Source organism: Cupressus sempervirens, chromosome 4, assembly GCF_028749045.1.
Source record: "Cupressus sempervirens isolate cs-2001-9-10 chromosome 4, ASM2874904v1, whole genome shotgun sequence".
Classification (NCBI taxonomy): domain Eukaryota; kingdom Viridiplantae; phylum Streptophyta; class Pinopsida; order Cupressales; family Cupressaceae; genus Cupressus; species Cupressus sempervirens.
The window spans coordinates 560153637-560168881 of NC_143121.1; the positions used below are offsets into that span (position 1 = coordinate 560153637).

At 34.1% G+C, this 15245-nt stretch overlaps 1 pseudogene; it reads right to left on the minus strand.

Annotated features, from left to right (window-relative positions):
* Window positions 1–2691: 2691 nt before the first annotated feature.
* Window positions 2692–14079, minus strand: LOC149562423 (putative GPI-anchored protein At3g06035; annotated as a pseudogene).
* Between the last annotated feature and the right edge of the window lie 1166 nt (window positions 14080–15245).

The window sequence follows — 15245 nt, forward strand, 5'->3', positions numbered from 1 at the left end:
TGTTGGGATTTTTGGGTTTAACTTAGCTTTGGCCAGTCAAGATGTTTGCTAGAGGCTCGGGAGTTCTATTTTGTGATCTCATGATGATGTTTTGATCTCGATCTTTTATACTCAACCATGGTAATGTGTCTAGTATGCTCTATGAGATGTTTTGATGCATTGATTGTTATTGCTTTCTAGTGTTCTTGTTGAAACTGATGTGAATGGTGTGACCTATCTGATATAACCTTTGAGTCTTCAATCAGTTGTATTTGGATTTCTTTCTAGTTGCTTTTATAAGACTAAGGTGTTTGTATGATTTGTTCTTGGTGATGTCATGTTACAACATGGATTGGTTTATGTATACTTGATTTTGGGATCAGTCCTATTAGGATGATCGTATTGGTGGAATTTGTGATTATGATTAGTGGTTTTTCAATACTTGTTAGTTGCTTGTTTAAGAATTGATGTACGGTATGTGGTCTTTTGTGATATTTTGATTTTACTGAGCTTAGGGTAGGTTATCTATATGTCATGTCAGGAAGTGGCTTTCAATGGAGGTCGGGGCCCAAAGTGGCTACCAAGGTAACCCATTGTAAGTTGTTTAATAAGTGAAAACCTTACACTAAATGGGAATAAAATGAACCTAATAAGAGTCTTTTTATTTTCTCACCCATGCCTTGAGTGCTAGTACAGATTAGGATTGCTAGTACAGACTAGGATGGGAGTAAAGAGGATGCTTGGTTGCGACCATGCATTGTTAGTATGCATTATCAGTGCAAAAGGATACTAGTGCCGCATAGAGTCACTATGGGGTCAAGGTCAAGTTAGACTACTAGGGTAACTCTGGCATTGATTCATGTGATGACACTTGTTGTTTGTGTTTGCCTCTGGGTCTAGATTTCGATTTATCTTGGAACCTTTAAGTTAGATTACTTTTAGGGTTTCCTTGACTTAGATATTACTTTTGATTTTGGGATTGATATCCTATATGGGACTTGAGACTATCTCCTCAGCACAATGGGAGTGGGCCTTTTGGGTTTCATAAGGTTGAGTGGTGTTTTTTCTTATACCATTGAGATCTAACAATTGGATGTCATTGTTGGATGTGTTTGTGCAGATGATCCTTTCTATCTATTCCTGTATTTCTATGATGGATAGTTATACTTAGTGTATTGTATTTGATTTCATAAATCTTAGAAGATGATGTAATCTATTTTATAAATGTATATTCTTTTAGCCTTTCATACCCCATGACATGTACAATAGTTGATTGTGTATTTTGAATTTATTGCCAAGTGGCATTCAAAACAAATGTATATTATTTAAATGGACTTGGACTTGTAATTATTATTTCATATGGATGTGTTATTTATTTGACTTAGTATTAATTAAATTTAAATGTGACTCAATGCCATGGGACCCTTAAGAGTCGTAACCTATTTATGTGTTGTTGATGTATGAGTGTAAGTTAATTACTTTCACTATATTATTCTATTGTTATTAAGTTATTATCTTTGAACTAGAAAGATGTTTGACAAACTTAGTAAAACTTTAGGTTAACTTCTTTTGGGTCACATGGCGGGGTGTTACAGTAACTTGTGGATAAGTTTACTTGATGTGTTAAATTTCCCCAAATAGTCAATATGAGCATTTGGTAGTGCCCTAATAAGGAAAAAATTGAAATCTCTGGCATTAGAAGAAATGACCAAGCATGGTCATGAAACACACACAATATTACAAAATTCTAGTCACTCTTTATAAATATTTTCCTTTTAATATTGCATTTATATCTATATCCACAATATTGCTAACTCAAAATGCATTTCTTTTTCCATTGGGGTTCTAGTTCAAATACTATGTAACTCTCCCTCTCTATGCTCTTGTTACACAGGTATGCATTAAGATAGAAAGAAACACATTTGATTTATCAGAGGCTTGAGACATTACAATTTTACTCACCTCCCATGGCAATAACCCTTGCAAGGAATTTTAGGAAATAATGAGGTGGAGTTGTAGGTTTTAGAGGCTAATAATGACTTTAGGAGGTATTGTCCCCTTGTGAGCTAAGTCAAGTATCTCCAACTTCTGACATCCCTCCAAACTAATAGGTATCTCCCTTGATAACTTGTTGTTGCTAAGATAAATGCTCACAGAATATATTTCACTTAGTTTTTAAGATTAATTTTTTTTCACACAACAAAAAATAATTTTGTAAGACTCAATTTATAAAAATAAATTATTAGATACCCAACTTTCTAAATTGCATTTTGGTGGTTTTCTTGTCTTCTAATTTACCTACAAAAACCAATAAAGATTGTTAATGTCTTATAACGTAGATTTCATTTTTTTAAGGTGAAAACTAGGGCATACTAAAACTAGAGATTTTAGATTGAATTTGAAAATTTTAATGCTGAAGGACACAATTAAATTAGTAAATAGAAAGAAAATAAAACTCAACTTCTAGAATGTTAAAATTAGACAATATAAATTGATAGCAAAGCTTTTTGGGAACTGAACATGAGTTAGTTTTATGTGAACAATGTCATCCCAATAAAATTTGGGACAAGTGGAATGCCCAAAACAACTAAAATTTGGGCTCCAGGCTTAATGGATTTGGGCATTAAGATTGTTCTTAAGACATAGAATGTGGTGTTTAGACCATATCAAACTAAATGGGTTTTAAATAATTGAAATCAAGCAATTGGAGTTTCAGGATGCTAGAAGTAAACCCCCCAAGATTGGTAGTAAGGACATCAACTTATTAACATAATGTATCATGCCTCTACTATAAGTATGGAAATTGCCACCACTTGTATTAGTAGCTAGAACCAGCAAAAACCAATTATCTTCAAAAGCAACCCCAACTAACAAAAAATTTGTGTGATTCACATATTGAAGATATTGTGAATGCATATAATTTTGAAATGCTATATTTGGATCTAAACCAAGAATATAGTATAGAATAACTACTCCATCTTTTGTATCAGATATATTTAGGTGGCAATTTTCTAGAAACTATGGATAGATAGAAAATTGAGGTTCTATGCCAAGCATAGTATCTACTCTTGTAGAATTACTATATACTTGGTATTTGAACTGATCTACTAACTACTCTACCAAACAAACAACATTTTCATTTTCAGTTAGAATAGGAAGCTTCATGTCTTGCCTAAACTTGTTAATGTTAACCAATGATTCCTTCGACAAATATACAATGTAAAATGAGATTATTGTTAAAAATATTGTATAATAGAACCATCATTGACATATGCTTTTCTTTCTTAATTCTAGTTGAAGATTTTTACCAAGAAAAAATAGGAGTTAACTAGATAAAATCAACAATAGCCACATAACTTTATAGAATAGTTAGACCTGCTTGGTTTGAGGAGATGGATTTTATTAGCTAACAATATTAGTCAACAATGAGGATAGTGTGAGGAGTCATGAAGATAGACTTAAATTAGGGGAGTTATATCAACCATAAGATAGGCTTAAATTATTATAGCTACATGCTCAAACTAAATTATGGTGATAACACTCATAAGGTAGCCTAAAACTATTGCAGCTATAGTTTTCATCTTAGGTACATTAGAAAACACCATAAATACACTACTAAGATTCAAAAGATAAGTCTATTCAGCATACATTGTTTATTGTTATGTTCAAAAATATTGGTTATCCAACAATGTATTAATTCTTTGTGTTAAGTTGTTTGTCACTACCAGGTAGTTATAAGTGTCAGCTAGTTGGAGGTTGGGCTCCTCTTGGCAACCACCAAGTCTTTTAATATATCATGTATCATCAAGGAAGGTAGTATGGTGTAATGTGATGAATTGTACTCCTTGAGCAACCATCTATGTTCTTTTCTATAATAATTTCATGATAGACTAAAGACATATTTTACTCTTGTGTCTACTATGTACTATCATCTTTATTATTATGTCATGTATTTAATTAATTGGATATAGCACTAAACAATAAGAATCTAAAATAATCATCATTAAGTTGTTGAACATGATCATCAGATAGTAATCATAATGCACGATATTGTATTCCTTTGTACCTAACAAGAATAAGTAATCTATGAAGATCTCATTTTCTACATCTGGTAGAGTTCAATTTTTTGGTGCCAAAAAGGATCGACTAAAGTATCTCATGTTTGTTTATCTAAAGCAACTCAAGTTCCTGTAACTTGCATTAGATCTAGATTACAAAAATAACAATGAAACACAATTTGCTTCTTGACCCAATTTTGAATTTTCTTGCAGTTTTGAAATTTAAGAATGTGCTCATCTCTTTAATCAAATCATATTACAAATAAATTCAATTTGCACTCATTCTAAAATAAACTACAAGAAATAAAAAGATGTGAAGATTCTCAAGGACTATAGAAAGATAACCCCTACCTTCAAAAATTTACCAAAGGTTTTGTCAGTAGAAACCCTTAGAAATATAAGATCATGTTAAATTTCAAGAACTCTAATCATTGAATACACATGTCAAGTAGTAACTCAAAGCATAAGGTACTTGATAATGAAACATTCATTGTATATCACTGAGCTAGGAAGGATGGATTTCTTTGCTTTGACCATCTTTGTTGAACTAAATACATATGGTATGGCCCAGGCTAATTTTCTAGACATCCCAACTAACCTATGCCACACATAACATATTGGAGGCCCTTTCCATGAACAATTGGTTATGCATTTGTTGGAAATATTCAAGACTATGCTAAGTTACTAAGAGGGGAGGGGTGAATTAGTAACTTCTAAAACTTCTTCTAGTTTCAATTCTTAATCCAATAAATCAATTAGCACTTAATTCATCACATTTGATCTAATTACATGCATGAGAAATTGAAAACATGAAAGCATCCACAACACTTGAACACAAATATTTGGTGACCCAAATACCTTCAAAATAAATAGTAAAACTAGGGTGGGGATTATACCCACAAACTTTAGTACTGTAGCATAAAGTTGGCCTATTAAGGCTTACATTGATCACTTCCGATGATCTACCTTGTTAGGAGCAAATAGGACTACTAGGTCCACCTTGTGAGAGGATTTACAAACATACAATGAAGTATGCACTTGATAAAGAGATTTAGAAAAGACTGTTAGGTCTACCTTGTTAGAGGATTTTGATTGGTTCACCTATTAGGGTGAAACAGTAGATCTCTAGTATGCAATTGAGTTTTCTATTAGAGATTCCTTATTGTATTGATCACCTTCTATGATAGATTTTTCATTGTTTCTCCTTGTACCAATATTGCCTTTACAATTCTTTATCTATTGCATTCACAATACATATGCTTTCACATTTGCATTCTTGTACTTGCATTACACATTCATTACATTGGATATGATACAATAAATCACATATATATACCAATCCAATTTATAAAATTACAAAGTTAGCCATGAAACAAGTTAACACAAATATTACAAAGTCGGCCCATATGAAGATACTTTGGTTATAAAGACTGACTTGGTGAGGCTCTGATACTCAGCATCCATTGTCACTACTTGGCATCATCATGCTCTAGGTAGACTTAGAAGCTTAGTCCATTCTGATCACTTTCAAGTAGTCTTGAGCTCAGTATGCACTGGTGACTTGGTAGATATTTTGCAACTTGGCAAATAATGAATCACTTGGTTACCATGAAGTAGCTCAGTTAACACTGGCTTTGCATCACTTGAACTAGAAACTCAGTAGATACTATAAAGCTTAGTAAACATAGGCTCCACATCACATGAACTATGAGCTTGGTAACCATTGATAAACTTGGTATACACTGAAATGCTTGATTTGAATTGCTAAACTTCACACTAACTAAATCTACTTGGTAAATACTAAGATTAGTCCAAAAGACTTGATAGCAACTATAGAAGCTCAGTGGCTACTGAATTACATGGAAAACATTATAAACTATTCAATGAGCTCGGTAGCTATACAAAATCTAAATAAGTGTGTGTCACTAATAACAAACTTGACTAATATGTCAATAATCTCCCCCTTTGGTATTAGTGACAAAAACACTTATTAGCCCAAAACTGAATGCCTTGTATTCATCACCATGTGATACTAACTCAGTCTATTTTTGAGATTTTTCAAAATTGATCTTTGTAAGGTATATACAGAGTATATCTTTACCATATCATATATCTCCCCCATACTGTGTGATTTATTTTGTACATATAACTTTTCTCTTATATACATAATTTCTCTGTAACTCTTCTCTTCACATATCTCATCTCTTCTCATAACTCTTCTCTTCTCCCCCTTTTTGATAGTAATGCCAAAGATTTATTCAACATATTTACATGAAGACACCAAAATGAGATAAGAATTTAGAGTGTACCTTGAGGATAATTGCTAAATTTTTATCCTATTTTTCTTGCAATACCTTACATGTGTGAATGGAAATTTTCACTTATGCTGATAATTCAATCATGTGGTTAGCAACAGAGAAGTCATTATCCTAAATCATGGTCTTTGAATATACAATGTGTTTCTGCATAGAATTCATGACTGGAAGGATCGTATTTTGTATATCAACTAATTTTGAGCAGATCCTTGCTTCTTCTCTTAATAACTCTACTTGCAAGTCTAACAAAAATATGATCTTCTTAAAATGTGTAGATCTTGAACTAGGTTCAAGTTGCAAGTATGAGCACTTTCCTTAAGATCAGTATCAATTTTGGACAATTTGTCCTTAACTTCCTTGGTATACTTAGTGACATTACATAGCTTGGCAAAAAGTGATGACAAATTTGAATAGGATGCCTCAAGATTGACTAAAATTTTTGAGAGCTCAACTTGATGAATAGATATTTACTGAGCAATGTGCTCCAACACTTTATTATTGAATTTATTTTCAACATTTCCAACTAGTTTCTCTTGTCCTTTGGTGTCCTCTTTGAACTTTTGGACTACCTCTCCAAGCTGAAACAAAATAGGTTGAGAAGAATCAACCTCAATTTCAATAGCCTTAGTCAAAATATTCTTGGCATCATCTATAATCTTATATTCTCTATCTCTCTCCTCTCTCAATCTTTGTTGCTTGGCCTTTTTTTGGAGGAGTTCATCAAATATGTGCATTTTATTTGCAAAAAGATTGTAGATATCCCATTTAGGAATTTCTATTTCCTCATCCAGATCTATATCTTCCTCTATCTCTTTTCCTTTCAAAAATTTTGTGCTTGATTGAGCCTTAGGTTCAACTATCCTTGTACTTATTGCTTTAGTACTTAGAATGGAAACAATAGCAGACATACTCAAACTTGTAGTAAAAACTAATATAACATTGACTGGTGGAATACTTACAAAGATGCTAGAAGAATCCAAAATTGATGAAGTAAAAATTGAAGAATCCAAAACTAAAGTAGACAAAATTGGAGATCTTACCATGGATGCACTCAAAAGTGAAGAAGTCAAAATTGGAGAGGTGATGACTAAAGAACTTAACTTGGTAGATGAAGTGGAAGTCACTTTTGTCAATGATATGTTGAGCTAGGTTGGGGCAAAGAGTGATTGGACATTTGATATATCTAAAGTAGTCACAACCAAACTTTTTGAAGCTATCTCCATACATGATGTAGTCAAAAGTTTTCTTGGGGAGTTAGGAAGTGAGGCAATGACCGCAACTACCATCTTTACTAGTTCAGTCTCCTCATCATCTTGCTTATCTTCCTTGGTAACTTCTTCACCTTGATCTTTTTAATCTTTCTCATTGCTAAAATGAGTCACTTCTTCAACAGTTTCTTCCTCATCTTTCACCTTATCCTCTTCTTCATCAACATCCTTTACTTCAATTGGATATTCACTTGGTTTATGAAAATGTTAAATGTTTTTCCACATGTTTGTAGCATTCTTAACTACATGCTCTATATCCTTAATAAAAAATAAACAAGTATTAAACCTTAGAGTCATTTTATCTTCATTTTTCTTTAAAGATTATTTTAGCTCGGCATCTAATATGCTTGGTAGTAACTACCTCAGGTTTTGTGCATATATGTATTTTACTGTTTACATAGAAAAATCCCATCTTGGTTTTATTTTCTCCAACAATTCATTAGAGATTTGAGAGGCAATTTGGTTTGGTGAGTACTTCCATTTGCCTATTTTACTTAGCACCAGTGCTTTAACTTGTTTCTGCTCTACCTCTGTCCTTGTCTCATATTTCAAAGATTTAAAATTTTCTATTCCATCTCCTTCTTCCATTTGCTTCAACTTTTCTTGAAAGGTGGGAGGAGGCCTACTGAGTACAATGGCACTTCCTTTCTTCTAAGACCTCCTTGTGAAGACTATAGTGGATGCCTTTGTAGGCTTGGTGATGATCACCTTGCCCTTTTTCTTCAAAGGTTCTTATTCTTCTTCTTATTCTCCTTTATCCTATTCCTATTCTTCATCTTCACCTTTGCCCTCAATTAACATGAGAGGTGCACTAGATTTTAGTTTGGTTATCCTCCTCTTCCATTTGTTAACCACCTAAGGGAGCTTTATTTCTAGCTCTATTCCTTCCTTAGCCTCTTCATAAGTACCAAAATAAGGGGCCTTGGGATCCACAGGTTCTTTGACAAGGGATTCAATGATATCCTTGGTCTCATCAATGTTTACCTTATAACCAATAGGCTTGACCCACACAACTCTAGGTTTGACTACTTGGATGTTTACCTTGTCACAATCAACCATGAAGCACACATCATCCTTGTAGTCCTCAACTAACTTCTTAGGTATCCTAAACCTATTGTTCATTTTATCTTTTATGCTGCCATAATTCTCACCCATTTTTGCAATAAATTCATTTATTTGGTATAGAACAGGCACATCTTTTCTCCAAACTATAGTGCCTTTGGAAGGGAAGAACATCCAAAAATAGAAGAATACACATGTTAATAGAGAACCGAATTTTTACAGGTTATTCTTGGAAGTTCTAATACTTTCCATATTCTTGTTGAATTACCTCAATAATAACTTGAAAAGGTCATAAGATAAGTTATACTTCATCACTTTATATGCCAAATCCATAGCTTCACATGACACATTGTTAAGATAGCTTGAACTATATATCTTATAGGTTATAACATTAATACCAAACTTTAGCTCTGCATCTATGACACTTCTTATTTTCATGCCTCTATCATCCCACTTAGCTAGGTTTCTTTTCAAACTCTTCTCAACCTAGTTTTTTGGTTGTTTTTTCTTTGGTGAGCATGGGAAGGCTAGTGATTTGACGAATAATCTTATTGGTTATTAATATCGGTTGTTCTAACCACAATTGTCCATTATGCACCCAACTAAGATTATACCTTATCCATTTTATTTGAAATTCTTAGGGCATATGGGGAATGTGATTTAATCCTTTTTCTTCCAAATATTGATGCTCTATTTTAAGGTTCCATCAATACACAACTAACGTAGGGCATCATCCATCTCAAGATTACCAATTTCTTAAATTGAACATTTAAAAAGAGTTTGAATGTCATTAATAAGAAGCATCTTGGGAGGGATTTGAGATTGAGCTCTATAGGGGTCTAGGGTTTCAGCAACCGTAGGCACCAGCTTGAAATCCAATGCTTTCCACTCAATAGCTCAAACCAACATGTCAAAACCTTTTTTCACAATGTTGTTGTTGGATACCATTTTCACTTGGTAGCTCAAGAGAACTTCGAAAATGCTTCCAAGAAATTGGTTCAAATCACTTGATTGCACAGAAAATAGCACTTGGCAATAGCACTCAAAAATTTACGATGAGAAATGAATTTTCTTCCATGCCTTTTGTTAAAATTTTTCCATTAATGCTCAATACGGTGGTAGATGAGTGGATATCATTCTTGACAGACTATCATCCACTGCTTTGTATTGATCACTCGGCGAAGTCTTCATGACTCAATAATCATAAGTGCCTTCATTACTCCCGACCTTTCTTGGTAGAGTCTATGACCTGACCTTACTTGGTAGAGAAGGTAAATTGGTAATAACTAATATAGATCTTGCTTAGTGATCCTTTTCTATCTTGCATATGGATTTGGATCTTTGTTACCTCTCAACTAGAACTAATTATGATGTCTTCTTTGATAGCCTGGTTCCAATTCTTTGATAGCCTAGAACCTTTCTACATTGTGTGCTTGATGTCTTTTATCGTCTACATTTTTAGCATCTCTAATCTTTAGACTATCGTTTGCGTCTGACAAAAGTACTAGGCTTCCAAATGTACCTTTTTTCCTTCTGTCATCTTCATAGTTCAGCATCTTCAAGTTCTAGCATCTATGAATTTCAGCGTCTGCGAATTTTTTTGTCTACGCCTGTGGTTTTTCATCTGTGATTGTTGGCAGAATCATTAAGTTTTAAACACATTTTTCACTAACTGGTGGTTTGTAGGGATTACAAATGAGTTTTCATGTATGAAACGGACTTTGGAAGACTTAAAACCAACCAATAGTGATTTTTATCACTTAGGAAATTTGAAGTGATTATCATCACTTTAGGAATAAAGGTCAATAAACTTTCATGATATAACCATCTTTCTTTTGAATGCATGTTGCAAATTAATGAGTAAAACCCAAACACACTCTTGAATGTTTTAAAGGAAAACTTTACATCTGATCTTGAATACCTTAAAGAAATTTATTCATATTTCATTGGAATGGATGTTTAGGATAGCAAACATTAAGAATTTGTGCTTAAAATGAACTCATACACTCTTGAATGCCTTAAGGGAATGGACATGCATGTTTAGGATAGCAAACATTTGGGCTTGGTGCTTAAAATAAATTCACACACTCTTGAATGCCTTAAGGGAATGGACATACATGTCTAGGCTAGCAAACATTTGGATTCGGTGCTTAAAATGAATTCACATACTCTTGAATGCCTTAAAGGAAATTGATTTCATTTTCAACAATTTTCTTATGTTCACAAGAAATTTACTTTCTTGTTGATGAATCCGCACTTTTATTTATGTTGACGATGATTTCAAGTTGGAAAGAACATTGTATGCTTTAAACATGTGTGTCTTCAAAGTAGATTACAAAACCTAAAGTTGCATTGGGAAAGAATGTGTGTCTTTTAAACACTGAGGCCACTTACATATTCTCTCCCCTCATGCCTTTGAGTGATCTTGGGTGCGCAAGAAATAAGTGGTCTTATTTTATTTTTTGAGGAGGCCTACTTGGGGATTTCATCACCCCTTGGGACAACCTCAACTCTAGTGTTCTAGTAGAGTATAAGAATTGGGAGGTGAATCAAAAGACACCTCTCTTGGAAGTAAAATCATGTCACTCTTGGCTAAGCCCCAAAAAACTTTATACCTCTGGGAAGTGAAGGAGGAGATTTGGGTTATCATCTCCCCTTGGCTATGTGGCATTATTTTCTTTAATCTATAGATTTGGACCTCACATACCTTATGTATATTGAGGACACCCTTTAGATAAGCCTTGTATATCCTAATTGCAACCTTATTAGGATTTTTGGCATTATCTGCATGCCTATTTGTTTAAACATTCAAAACCAACACCAAACATCAAACAAGTGCAAAATGAGTGAAATGGTGAGCTAAACTTCAGTGAGTGAAATAGTGGTAAGTGGGTCCTCTTGACTCATAGTTATCTCCAAAAGTTTTATATTGGTCTAGAATTTGAAATTGGTTGATTCTAGTCATAGTTTGTACTTGAAACTGAGTCTTGTTTTGTTCCTTCCATGACTGACAAAGTCAAACATAAAAAGGTGAAATTGTCCAAACCATTTGTCTACAAGGAAAGGAAGAACCTAGCACATAGTGACAAACAATTTCAATATGCTATCAAAGACATCCAAAAAGAAGAAGCTAAAGAAGACCACTATGATAGAATTAAATACAATGTAAAACTTTGAAATTGGTCTACCTTCCTAGGAGTAAACCCTAGGTTTTTATTCCTAGTTAGTGAGGATTGGGTTAACCATATAACTCACTCCACATACCATTTTCTAGTCCTCCATTTGCAAACTTCCTCTAGAGAGCTTGATCATTTGAACCTAAAAACATTGGCATAAGAACACCTTCTGAGATTATAACATTAGATCTTTTATCCACAAGAAAACACCTATCACTTATTTGGGATCACAAATCCATCGCCAAATAGTGAGTAATCACTTTGATATCCTATCTTGCCTAAAGATCACTTGACCATCTTTGGTAGGAGAAAGATACTTTTAACCTACAATCACACATTGTTTTATAAACCAAGGTCTTTTGTTTACATCTAGGTTATTGGCCCCTTTCATTGCTTAAGGTTCAACAGTTCTCTCTCATATTCTACACTTTCTTCCATAGTCTTCCACCCATTGGTTTGGTCACTATTATATGGTACATACATGATCTGGCAGATTCACATTCAATCCCATGTCTCACTTATTGGAGTCATTGAGGAAAAAAGAGATGGAGAATCCTTTTCCTCCACACACAACATCCTTGGGGGGAGGATTTCCCTCTAGTTCAAACTTTGGCATGCCTAGCTTAACATCCACACAAGAACTAGAAGTTCCTTTTTGCAACACAACCTTGGGAAATGATGATGAGGAAGTATATAAAGAGGAAAACCCTATTGACAACAACAATATGCCTAATGATGTCCTAACATTCCTTGCAAATCTATACAATGTCAAAATGATGGAAAAATCTATTAGGGAAAACAATATTGAGATCTTCTTAAACTTGGTTAAAGATGGTGTTAATTTCCCTACAAGCTTTGATGAGACCACCTTGTTTAGATAGATTATGAAGCGTGGTGCTCCTATATTTCCAAACACAACCCAAGCATCTAGCCAAGGACCAATAGTGACAATTAGTGCTAAACATATTCAACTGGCATTCCAATTAAGTACAAAACATATTCAACAAATTAGTAATTCCATACCCAACACTACTACTCATGCTAGTATTCTACAATCCACCTTAACATGTCCAACTGTAGGATGCTTAAACATTGGGCAAATGTCTACTCAATAGTTGGAAATTCCAACAAAACCCATGTATTCTGCTTATTCACAAATTCCAACAAGTATGGTAAAAACATATGTGCCAATTCCAATGACTGCATATCAATATATTGGCCAAAGTGGAGCCCTCCCACCACCCTATAATATGTTTGGAACTCCTTATAGCTTAGGAGGTGGGATTGCAAATTCTCAACAATCACAAGTGCAACCGAACCAAGATTTAATCCAGCAATCATAGGAACTTCAAAACTTGGTACATTCCATGACCAGCAAAGGGGAGAAGGATTTCTCTTTTGAGGAAGTTTGTCCCTTCCCATTTGATAAATCCATTAGCATGATACCATTCCCATGAAACTTTGAGATTCCTAAATTTTAAAAATACACAAGAGAAACATGTCCTATCACACATCTCAAGGAATTATCAGTTTTGCTTCAAGAAGTAGCCTTTAACAAAGATTACCTTAAGAGGCTCTTCACACAAAGTCTTGGAGGCCCCACACTAGAGTGACTATTGAACTTACCCAAGGGTTCCATTACCTCTTTCAATGATTTAATAGAAAATTTTGTAGCACAATACTCTTACAACATTAAACACATGCCTCATTAAGTGATTTGTGTAACACAGAACAACAAAATGGTGAAACATTTTCCAACTTTCTAAAACAGTGGAGGCATCTTGCTAACCACATGCCCTACAAAATTGAGGATTCCCACCTTGTGGATATATTTATCAAAAACTTGATACCAGAGATGCCTTTTCACATGAAGATGGCTAGCCTTGAAGATTTTGCTACATTAGTCGAGAGAGGTAAAAGCATTGAAAATGGGCTTTTAGGAAAAGGTATCATCAAACATTATAGCTCATCATCCTCAAACAATGACACAAACAACAATAGCAAACCCAAATTTTGGTCCAATAACAAAGGTCTCAAACATGATGGCATTACTGATGTTAAAAATGTGCAAAGCCTTCAAGGAGGAAATAACAACAACTATCAAAACCAAAACAACAACAATTCAAACCATGATAATCAGAATCAGAACAATTAGCAATCTCGCAATCAAACATAATTTTCCCCTTGCAATAACAACAGTACCAACAGCAATTACAACCATGATTATGATCACAATAGGGTGTTCACTAACTTTTGTGAACCCTTGGAAGCCATATTCCAAAAACTGGTGGATCACAATTTGATGGTATTTCCTAACACACGACCAATCAACCCAAATTGAAATGGTATAGGGAAAATGAATATTCTAAATACCATTGTATCAAAGGACATGACACAAACAAGTGTATAAAACTCAAAGTCTTCATACAAAACCTTGTCGATGATGGAGAAATTGAGATAGAAAGAGGACCATCCTCTAAAAATGTTAAGCTGAAGATATTCCAAAAGCCATTTCTTGATCACAACAATGAAAATAACAACAATGGAAACAATAATAGCTTCCACATAAAATGCATTACCCTATGACTATTCTACTAATCACATATTAGGGTTTGACTCCTTCCATGGTAAAATAGAAACCAACAATGTATGTGGATTTGACTCCATGTGTGGTCACATTGAAGAGGTAGACACTCATGTGAATACCCTAGTCCTACAAGTAGCTGATTGTGATGCAACCACTCGATGGGAAAGACTTACTTTACAAGTTGCCACTCCCAATCCCACTAATCCATCAGTTCCACACGTGCCTACTATGCCATCCACTTCACAAAGGCTCACTTCTCACTATGATGTGTTGTCCTAGTTAGGTAAGAGTCCCACACAAATATCCATTCTTGAGCTCCTAACCACATCACCCATCCACAAAGAAATTTTGGAGAAGGATCTTTTAGAGTCTCATGTTCCTAAAAACATTAATGCCTCCCAATTCACCACCATGATTAGAAACATTTCCTCACAACAACACCTTGTCTTCACAGATAAAGATTTCTAAGGTCCTGATCCCCACCATAATTTGTCGCTCCACATTGAAGTCCTTATACAGTGACATAATATTAAAAGAGTCCTTATAGATAATGGATCTAGTTTGAACCTATTTACATTGAAGATGATTCATTTCTTGGGACTTCCAAAGGACCTCCTAGATGTCAATAAAAGGATAACAATCAAAGCCTATGATGAAAGGGAAAGAGAATCGAAAGAAATTATCATGTTACCACTAAAGGTTGGACTAGCCATCATAAATATTGAATGCCATGTCCTAGACTTGGATTTTCCATATAACATTTTGCTTGGTTGACCTTGGATACATACACTAAAAGTGAT